Source organism: Lactuca virosa, chromosome 7 (genome assembly GCF_052849685.1).
Source record: "Lactuca virosa cultivar CGN04683 chromosome 7, Lactuca_virosa_CGN04683_v6, whole genome shotgun sequence".
Taxonomy (NCBI): Eukaryota; Viridiplantae; Streptophyta; class Magnoliopsida; order Asterales; family Asteraceae; genus Lactuca; species Lactuca virosa.
In genome coordinates, this window is record NC_136432.1 from 33,928,088 (window position 1) to 33,939,020 (window position 10,933).

Below are 10,933 nucleotides of genomic sequence, written 5' to 3' on the forward strand. Positions count from 1 at the left end.
ATGATTGCAAACATGGTTGGGGGTCAAGACTTTGGATCTAAGTCTTGGGAGGGGTCACAAGGCAGATTTGGGTTGCTTTTGCACTCAAGGAAGGCCCCATGCAACATAAGAGCCATTTTAGAGCCTTTTAGGCTCAAAAGTCCCATGCATGCACGTAAACTTCGAAACTTTACGTGCTAGATCGAGCTTAGGGGCTTGGATCTATCTTTTCGTCAAAGGTTGTACATCAGAAATCGAGGATTTAGGGTGTGGACGTTATCGACTCGGCGAGTCCGTTCTTGGGACTCGACGACTCCAAGGCATAAAGTCCCATGTCTGTTGAGGGTCAAAAGAACTCAGTTAGGTGTTAGAAAGGTTGTAGAAGGTCCGAAGGAGTGACCCAATGTATTGGACTTAGCCTTAGACCTGGAGTTCATGGGACTCAACGAGTGCTAGAACAGACTCGGCGAGTCCAAGGCAATCTCCTTATGGTTGAAGATGAACTCGACGAGTTGTTCATACAACTCGGCGAGTCAAGGTCAGAACTTGTTCATCAGATGAAGGTGAACTCGACGAGTTGTTCATACAACTCGGTGAGTCAGATGAAGGTTCATTCGATGTTAATATCGAAGTGGAACTCGTCGAGTCGTTGCTAAACTCGACGAGTAGAGTCGTGGATGAGGACAGTTGAAGAGATAGGGACTCGACGAGTTGGCGGCCCAACTCGGCGAGTCGGGTCAACTGGAAGTTGACTTTGACCTTGACTTGGACTTGGCCAGGGGTAAAATGGTCATTTTACCCTAAGAATAGATTTCAGACTCTGATTAAGTGTTTTGTGGGGATTATAGCCGGAGGATTTCCGGAGCAGCAGCAGACAGAGATTTCCCGCACAGATTATCAGCAGCTACTCGTTCGAGGTGAGTTACCTTTCAGTAGCGGTGGGTCTACGGCCACAATGTCGGCCCACCAGTAGGAGTTGTATGTTAGATGATTGTCTTTGTGACATTCATCAAGGGTTGCTACTACCTGATATGTTTATGTGCTAGCATGATATGTTATATGTTATATGTGATAGTGTTAGTAGAGGGAGAATAGTCCCCAAGATCGGTCGTTAGGACCGAAGGGTAGGTCTCGCACCCCAGAATTGCCTGACAGTATGTTCATGCTATGATATTATGTGGTAGTAATAGGAGGTGAAATAGTCCTCCGATGTCGGTCGTAAGGACCGACGGGTAAGTCAAGCACCCCAGAATGGCTTGACCTGGGTAGTCAGGCACCCCAGAATTGCTGGCAGTATATGTGTGTTATGTGGTAGTGGTAGGGGGTGAAATAGTCCCCAGTAGTCGGGTGAAACAGACCGACGGGTAAGTCAATCACCCCAGAATGGCTTGACCTGGGTACGTCAAGCACCCCAGAATGGCTTGACCTGGGTATTCAGGCACCCCAGAACTGCCTGACAGTATGTATTGTATATGTGTGGTGCGATGGGGGAACTCACTAAGCTTCGTGCTTACAGTTTACAGTTTTGGTTTCAGGTACCTCTTCAGCGAAGGGGAAAGAGCTGGCGCGGTAGCGGCACATCATACACACACGCATTGATTTTCCGCACTTGAGATATTCTGGGATTGTACTCTGACATGTTGCTATTATATGTTTTGGGTTTTCAGACATGATACATTGATTCACAAAATGATATATTGTTACGCAGTTTTCTTATGAATGTTTTATAAACCGTTAATTAAAATGAAATTTTTGGACTCGAAATTTGGGATGTTACATTTAAAAGAGATGTAGATCACTAGTGATAATGAATGTAAGTTCTGTTTATGCTTATGTTTCTGTATTGACGATGACATCCCAATGTTTTAAAATGAATAAAATACATTTCTTCGGAAATGCTTTGATAACGTATTTATCATGTTTTTCTGGGAACAAATTCCGCAACATTTTTATTAAAAAGGTACTCTGATTTTTATAAAGCATAAACAAAATCGGTCTTTTCTGGCCGTGAAAATGGGGATGTCACAGTTGGTATCAGAGCATTAGTTTAAGCGAACTAGGAATATGGATTTATTTCTAGACTTAAACTTAGAATGCTAAGCGATGATCGTGAGGAGTGTGTCTAATAAAATTTAGGTAATACACCTGAATAGACACAAGCACTAGCTAATTTAGGGAAAATGCCTAACATGCTTTTATGTGCTAAATGATTTGTGATATGCATTATATGATCGGATGTATGGTCTGTGGCCGACCGGATCTGGAAACTTTATGTGTTCAGACTTCTAAACGTTTAATTATGGTATTAGAACTGGCATGTAACTTTTCGGAGTAATAGGGAGATTTACACGTCGATCGTAAATACAATCTTTCCTATCTTAATTCTCGTCGTTTCGCACCGAACGTCTGATTTGGTGTATAGAACGAAATGGCAAGAACCCGAAGTGGAAACGCGAATGGAAATAGAAATCAACCACCTCAACCACCGGTGATTGAGCAAATACCTGTTGTGGTAGCCGCTCCTGAACCAATCACTATGGCTGGAGTACAAGCCATGATTCGGGCTATGTTAGCTGAACAAAGGGAAGAAATGAGGAGGATGTTGCATGAAAATAGGGATGAACCTACCATTCCCATTGAGCAACCTGAGCTGATTCCTGAGCAATCTGAGGAAGGGAACTACAGCAGGACCGTTGGTCAAGCTGATCCGCCGGTGATTAGGAGAAACAATCAAGATGGAGGAAATGACGGACGTGGATGCAAGTACAAGGATTTCATGGCATCCAAACCCCCGAGTCTTTCTGGAAGCCCAACACCGGTGGAAGTTATGGACTGGATCTCTGAGATGGAGACAATGTTTGAGAGTTGCGAGTGTAGCAACAGACAGAAGACCGCTCTCGCGGTTCCTCTGTTAAAGTCTGGAGTACTGAGCTGGTGGAAACTACTAGCTAATACGATGCCCAAAAGAGAAGCAAGCAAGATGTCTTAGGAAGATTTTGTGGTGCAACTGAAAATGCAGTACTGCTCTGAGCAGGATCTTCTAGAGATCAACAATGAGTTTCAAAATCTGAAGAAGGGAAGGATGAGTGTCACTGAGTATGTTGCAAGTTTTACGGAGAAGATGAAGCTTGTTCCTTACCTAGTTCCAACTGAGCTCTCCAAGGTCAACAAGTTTGCCCTTGAATAACCAGCGGACTTTGGTCCAATGGTCAAGCAAGCAACCACTTTGAAAGCCGCCATCTGGGCAGCCATGAATGTTGAGACTCACATTAGGGAAAAGGGTCTGGAGAGAGCTGAAGTTGGCGAGAAAAGGAAGTACGAAGGATCTTCAAAATCCAACAAAGAAAGGAAATTATCGAAGACTGAAGGAGGAGGAGGAGGTGAAGCTAAGTGGTGCGAGAAGTGTAAAAAGAAACACTTCGGGAAATGTAGCGAAGAAGTGACTTGCTACAAATGTGGAAAGACTGGGCATTACGCCAGCAAGTGCACATCCAACAAGAAGGTGTGCTACAGATGTAACAAAGAAGGGCATGTTTCTAAAGACTGCCTGAAGAAAAATGAGGCAGCAAGGCCAGAAACGCCACCAAGGCCAAGGGCATTCCACATGATCCTCGACGAGGCAGAAAACGACGCAAGAAATCGAGGATGAGAAGTTCGTATCCGAAGATCGATTTATGCAGTAGCCATAGTATCGTATGATGTAGCCTACTAGAGGCATAGTTTAGGGGGAACTTGAACACCTATGTAATCGTTTCAAGGAATAATATAAAACCTTCGTTTTGTTATCTGGTGTGTTAAATTGTTATGTGATCTTCTTGTATGGTGACTTGGAAAACTGCGAGACAATACTTGGGACGAGTATGAGTAGGTGTGAATGGTAGTAGAGGCCTATACTACCGGAAGCACAGGACTCAGACTTGGATCAGGGAAAGTCACAAGGTTACCAAGAAGCTAGTAATTGATACCATTTTATTCAAGTATGTCGTTACCATTGTTTCGGTAATGACTAAGAAGATTGTTGTTATTCCGACCCTAGTGGTCATATCAAATTGAGTCCGAATAAGACGAGTATGTTACATGGTTCAGAGAACCAAGTCCGATGTAGCATCTGACTTAAGCTAGAAGATTGAAGTGAAAGACAATCAAAGCGATCAGTAGAGGTATCGCGATAGTTGCTTCTAGCTAGAAATGCTACCTTTTAAGATGAGATTAGAACATGAAGGAAGGTATATTCTGTTCTGTAATTTGACTCTAAGAGACCTGAGTCTAAGTGTTGCAACATACGACGGGAGGTCGTTAGAACGAGGCACGTCAATCTATTATAGAAATCAAAGAATTTATTCTTAAGTTTGTCAAGAAGAAGAAGGAGTCTCCAGTAAGGATCGATATTGTGACTTGAAGGTCATAATTTGGAGTCTAATGCGAGATAGGGAACAGGTGCAAGATCGAGCACCGCCTGTAGTCAAGGAGTCTAACAGTTAGATACTCGTTCGAAGAAACATCAAAGTTACGGTTATAACATAGGATGAAGAGATAACGGATGGAGTCATCATGTGAGCCCTGTTTCGTTGATGATTCCGGGACGTAATCATCCTAAGGGGGAGATAATTGTAACGCCCATAGATCCGGGCTAGTCAATCTAGAGATAATAGGGGTCGAAAACGACTTTTCGACAAAATATTATTTAGAATAAATAACCTTAACCAAGTTGTAGAATATGTCTCAAGGGTTCCGTACATATAAAGAACGCCGAAATCCGAGTTATAACGAAGAAGTTATGACCCGTCGAAGTTTCGCGACAGCAACCGGCACGGCACCAGGAAGCGTAAATAGTGAATTTACGATAGAGCGACTTTTAGCCTTAGCGACCTAAACAAAAGTCGTAGAATACATTAAACCGAGAGCGTCCATAAAAAGAACGCCCAAATCTGACTTCGTATGAGGAAGTTATGATTTTTCGAAGTTTCGGCTTAGCAGTGTACAGCCCGAAGTTCGAATATTAGAACGAGCGGTTTTAGCCGACACAACCTAAACGAGAATCGAAGATCTCGTTAATAGTAGCGCATCGATAAAAAGACAGACGAAAACGGACGTCGGATGAAGAAGTTATGAATTTTTAACGGACCAATCGTGTCCCGGCTTGTTAAAAATATAACTTTTAAAATGGAGTCAAAATTAACCGACGCAATCTAAACAAAAGTTGTAGAGTACGTTCCTGCCTACGCGTGGATATAAAGAACGTCGAAAACGGAGCTCGTATGTGAAAGTTACGAATTTTTAAAGTCGAGTGTGCAATTTGTGAAATCTGATGCAAGATACGATGACGTGGCACGATCCCAGCCTTCCCTTGCTCCCCACGGTCTCGCTTCGGATGAGTGACATGCCACCCCTCGCTACGCCCCGCGTCCGAGGCCAAATACGCCCAGCGTACTTCGGCTCTTATCCACTTCCGAGACTGGCACGTGCGAGACAGCTGGATGCGAGCTGGCATCCTTATCCGAGCACTACCCCCAGCGTAGCCAAGGGTTACGCCCAGCGTAATCCGAGGCCTCGCAGGCTATAAATGGGGGACGAGAATTCCGAGTTTTTCACACCAATTCTCCTTCTCTCTCTAGTTTCTTTCTCTCTCTAGCCTATCTTAAGCCCCCTAAACCCTAGGGAACCCCCTTAGCACCCGAAGGAAGCCCCGAGGCTCCCGGAGTCCCGAGAAAAAAGGTCTTTCGGTGCGGAAACGCTGCTCCAAGCGAAGCCTGGTTTTCTTTAAAATCTGTTGTAAGTGAGCTACGCCTATGAAATTTTTAATATAGCTTTTAAATAATTATAGTAATGTTATTAGGTCCTTAAAATAATTATTTGGGCTATTATTATGAGTTATATAGAGTGTTGTTTAATGTTTATATAATAATAATAATAGCTAGACTATTAATTAGTCACGGTTAACGTTAGACTAAACCCTAGTGGTATTGATACTAGGTTTTGTCAAGGGAAAATTGTTTTGAGATAACGAAGTGATGTCCGAGTTCCGAGTCACCACCTTTACATGTGAGTGCATAGTTACTTTCATCTTACACATAGATATGAAGTATTTTATATAAATTATGTGCTATGTGTGCATATTATCTGTATACTTGCTATCTATGCTGGATGAACGATTTCATACAAGTTTTATATGATTTAAACTGTATATGTATTTATATCTACATAATATGTTGGGTAAAACATGGGTAGATGAAATATGAGTTGGACGATGAGTTGAGAGGTGATATAGACCAAGAGGTAAGGGTGAGAGGTGGACGATGTGAGAAGCCTTTTTCCCAAATGATGTCCCCGTCATCTAGCAGAGTATGGATGACAACCACGGACTATTCTAGACAGTCCAGTGGAACACTAGCAGGCTCGCAACCTGTAGGTGTTAAGAATAAATCAAAGAATTTATTCTTAAGTTTGTCAAGAAGAAAAAGGAGTCTCCAGTAAGGATCGATATTGTGACTTGAAGGTCATAATTTGGAGTCTAATGCGAGATAGGGAACAGGTGCAAGATCGAGCACCGCCTGTAGTCAAGGAGTCTAAGAGTTAGATACTCGTTCGAAGAAACATCAAAGTTACGGTTATAACATAGGATGAAGAGATAACGGATGGAGTCATCATGTGAGCCCTGTTTCGTTGATGATTCTGGGACGTAATCATCCTAAGGGGGAGATAAATGTAACGCCCATAGATCCGGGCTAGTCAATCTAGAGATAATAGGGGTCGAAAACGACTTTTCGACAAAATATTATTTAGAATAAATAATCTTAACCAAGTTGTAGAATATGTCTCAAGGGTTCCGTACATATAAAGAACGCCGAAATCCGAGTTATAACGAAGAAGTTATGACCCGACGAAGTTTCGCGATAGCAACCGGCACGGCACCAGGAAGCGTAAATAGTGAATTTACGATAGAGCGACTTTTAGCCTTAGCGAACTAAACGAAAGTCGTAGAATACGTTAAACCGAGAGCGTCCATAAAAAGAACGTCCAAATCTGACTTCGTATGAGGAAGTTATGATTTTTCGAAGTTTCGGCTTAGCAGTGTACAGCCCGAAATTCGAATATTAGAATGAGCGGTTTTAGCCGACACAAGCTAAACGAGAATCGAAGATCTCGTTAATAGTAGCGCATCGATAAAAAGACAGACGAAAACGGACGTCGGATGAAGAAGTTATGAATTTTTAACGGACCAATCGTGTCCCGTCCTGTTAAAAATATAACTTTTAAAATGGAGTCAAAATTAGCCGACGGAATCTAAACAAAAGTTGTAGAGTACGTTCCCGCCTACGCGTGGATATAAAGAACGTCGAAAACGGAGCTCGTATGTGAAAGTTACGAATTTTTAAAGACGAGTGTGCAATTTGTGAAATCTGATGCAAGATACGATGACGTGGCACGATCCCAGCCTTCCCTTGCTCCCCACGGTCTCGCTTCGGATGAGTGACATGCCACCCCTCGCTACGCCCCGCGTCCGAGGCCAAATACGCCCAGCGTACTTCGGCTCTTATCCACTTCCGAGACTGGCACGTGCGAGACAGCGGGATGCGAGCTGGCATCCTTATCCGAGCACTACGCCCAACGTAGCCAAGGGTTACGCCCAGCGTAATCCGAGGCCTCGCAGGCTATAAATGGGGGATGAGAGTTCCGAGTTTTTCACACCAATTCTCCTTCTCTCTCTAGTTTCTTTCCCTCTCTAGCCTATCTTAAGCCACCCTAGGGAACCCCCCCTAGCACCCGAAGGAAGCCCCGAGGCTCCCGGAGTCCCGATAAAAAGGGTCTTTCGGTTCGAAAACGCTGCTCCAAGCGAAGCCCGGTTTTCTTTAAAATCCGATGTAAGTGAGCTACGCCTATGAAAATTTTAATATAGCTTTTAAATAATTATAGTAATGTTATTAGGTCCTTAAAATAATTATTTGGGCTATTATTATGAGTTATATAGAGTGTTGTTTAACGCTTATATAATAATAATAATAGCTAGACTATTAATTAGTCACGGTTAACGTTAGACTAAACCCTAGTGGTATTTATACTAGGTTTTGTCAAGGGAAAATTGTTTTGAGATAACGAAGTGTTGTCCGAGTTCCGAGTCACCACTTTTACATGTGAGTGCATAGTTACTTTCATCTTACACATAGATATGAAGTATTTTATATAAATTACGTGTTATGTGTGCATATTATCTGTATACTTGCTATCTATGTTGGATGAACGATTTCATACAAGTTTTATATGATTTAAACTGTATATGTATTTATATCTACATAATATGTTGGGTAAAACATGGGTAGATGAAATATAAGTTAGACGATGAGTTGAGAGGTGATATAGACCAAGAGGTAAGGGTGAGAGGTGGACGATGTGAGAAGCCTTTTTCCCAAATGATGTCCCCGTCATCTAGCAGAGTATGGATGACAACCACGGACTATTCTAGACAGTCCAGTGGAACACTAGCAGGCTCGCAACCTGTAGGTGTTGTGAACGATGTGTTCACCCGGTGTACTCTAAACCCTGGCGATCATGCAGACTTGGTGCCTAAACCTTGGCGATCATGCAGACTTGGTGCCAAAACCCTGGCGACTATGCGGACTTAGTGCCTGTTGTATAAACCCTGGTAACTAAGCAGACTTAGTGCCTAAACCCTGGCGACTATGCGGACTTAGTGCCTGTTGTATAAACCCTGGCGACTATGCAGACTTAGTGCCTAAACCCTGGCGACTATGCGGACTTAGTGTCTGTTGTATAAATCCTGGCAACTATGCAGACTTAGTGCCTAAACCCCGGTGACGATAGACTTCGTGTCGATTCCTTAGGATGATCCTTAGGAATGAATGAACGAGGAATAGTTGATTCTTAGGGTAGATCCTTAAGAGTAAAGAAGATAATGGGGATGGGTAATTGGGTTGATTGTTTGATGTTTAAACATAATAATTATATTATTGTGGGTTGAAAACCCTATGTACTCACCAGGTTTCCCAACCTGACCCACTCCAGCTTATTTCTATCACAGGTGTCGATATGAAGTTACATTACACTGAGAGATTTAAAAGAGATGTAGATCACTAGTGATAATGAATATAAGTTCTGTTTATGCTTATGTTTCTGTATTGACGATGACATCCCAATGTTTTAAAATGAATAAAATACATTTCTTCGGAAATGCTTTGATAACGTATTTATCATGTTTTTCTGGGAACAAATTCCGCAACATTTTTATTAAAAAGGTACTCTGATTTTTATAAAGCATAAACAAAATCGGTCTTTTCTGGCCGTGAAAATAGGGATGTCACACCACATGCAGAAGAAATAAACAATCACGATCACTAAGCCCACAGCCTATGTTTGGAATGCTCCCGATATTACGTTGATCTTATCGACATTCCATCATTCGCCTGGAAACTCACGACCAGCACCACGCGGCCTAAAGATACTTAACCTCATTCAACCGCCTTGCAGGAACCCAATCAACGTCCTTCTCAACGCTAACCGAACGCAACAATGTCATACTCTTTTAGCACGCACAATTTCTTTCACAATACAAGCTGCTACCAACGCAAAATCCGATGAAAACATGGTCGCGTGTTTTAATATATCTCATTTATATACATTTTATCCGTATTAGTAATATATAAATATGTTTTCTCACAAACAATCACGTGTTTTAAGATATTTTTAATTAAAATATGAATAGTTGAAAAAAAGAGTGTTTTGCCGCATCTGGTTATTACTATGCGGATTTTTCTTGGAACAATAAGTATTATTTCATAATTAGTTTAATGTTATTAATAATTTTTTGTTGTATGCCTTAAAGGCATCAAACATGCGATAATGAGTTTTTATATCAACTTCGTATAAATATAATTATTTCAAAGTTAATAATAGCGATATGATTATTTTATCAGTATTTAATAAGGTTTTTTTGTTACAAATGGTATAGTAAAAATTGTAGTGTTTTTATGTTATTAAAAGTTGTAGTATTTATGTTTTTCATATATTTGTTATTCATTAAATACATAAATTAACATACAATTTATATACAATTTACAAACCTTAAAATGGTCAATAAAATCATCAAATATTTATTTTTTATACTATTTGTTATTCGTTATATATAGAAATCAATATATGTTTTATATACATTTAGTAACATTGGTTTTTCATTTATAAATATTAAATCACAATTTATAGAATTAAGAGAACGATTAAATAATTGTGTGGATTTGTGTGTTTTCCGTTAAAATAACTATATAAATATATTCTTGCGCAACGCGCGATGATTCGTCTAGTTTTGAGGACAAGAGGGGTAAGATATTTGCAACTTAATCTCATTTGTATTGTAATTTTTTGTCTATTTTCTTGTTATTTCTATTTATAAGTAAGTCATTTTTTTAATCTTAATACTAGACATACAAAACAAAAAATATAGTACATGTGACTAACTTAATTGTACTCTCACGATTTTCCAAATATTTTTTCTAATTATTCTTTTTACTTTTAATAATAGTGTGTTATGATTTTTCATAAGTAACAACACCAAAATTGCTACAAGAAGTTCTCTAAAAATAATCAAATTTTATTTTAAGAACTAGAAATGTAGTTATACCTTAATGAATGTGATTTATCCTATCCTTATTGACGCCAAACTATCTAAAGTTAATGATCAGTCTTGAGACGTTGATCTGGTCTCCCGAAAAAGGATAAACGTCATTAGTAGAGCTTGCTTGTATATAAGGAGAAAGTAGGATATATGAAAGTTTCACATATTTTTTTAAGGTGAAAGTAGGACATATGACATTTTCCCATGTACACGTTTTGTAAATGCATAGGGTTTTTTTTCAGATTATTCTCAAACACGACGACTATATCTCGACATAAAATTCCACATATATAGTTAATATAAAAATGCGCCTTTATCGAATACTAAAAT